This window comes from Octopus bimaculoides, chromosome 18 (genome assembly GCF_046866305.1).
Source record: "Octopus bimaculoides isolate indiv1 chromosome 18, ASM4686630v1, whole genome shotgun sequence".
Lineage (NCBI taxonomy): Eukaryota > Metazoa > Mollusca > Cephalopoda > Octopoda > Octopodidae > Octopus > Octopus bimaculoides.
This window is the reverse complement of record NC_142945.1, coordinates 29,915,136-29,915,709: the sequence shown is the minus strand read 5'-3', so window position 1 is coordinate 29,915,709 and position 574 is coordinate 29,915,136.

Genomic DNA, 574 nt, shown 5'->3' with positions numbered 1-574 from the left:
CCAAAGTTTGGCACTTGCTGGATTATGTCATCATCCGCAAGTACGACATTTATGACATTTGTAATGTCAAGTCCTTCCATGGATCAGAATGCTGGACAGACCACAGTCTGGTGCAAGCAAAGTTCCGAATGATGATTAGAGTAAAAGAGAGAAGAGGACCAGTCAGCATTCCTCGCCGTCTAAATGACCACAAGGTATATGATGTGGTTAGGAAAGAACTTCAGACTCGCTTGTCCAGCATTGAAACTGCTGCAGCATGGGATGATTTTCGAGACCACGTTCTACAATGTGCAGCCGAAACCCTGGGAAATGTTACTGCCAGACACAGAGACTGGTTTGACGAGAATGATGCTGAAGTTCAGCGACTATTGGTGGTAAAGCGCCATGCTCACAGTGTATTGCTACACAGAACTGTCTACTGTGCAGCGAAGTCTAGCACTTGCCCACTATAACAGTGTAAAATCACTACTGCAGTGATCTCTCAGGAAGATGCAGAACACTTGGTGGGAGGATCTTGTTCGTGGTGTTCAGGCTGCTGCTGATGCAAATGACAGTAAGAAGCTTTACCATCTTA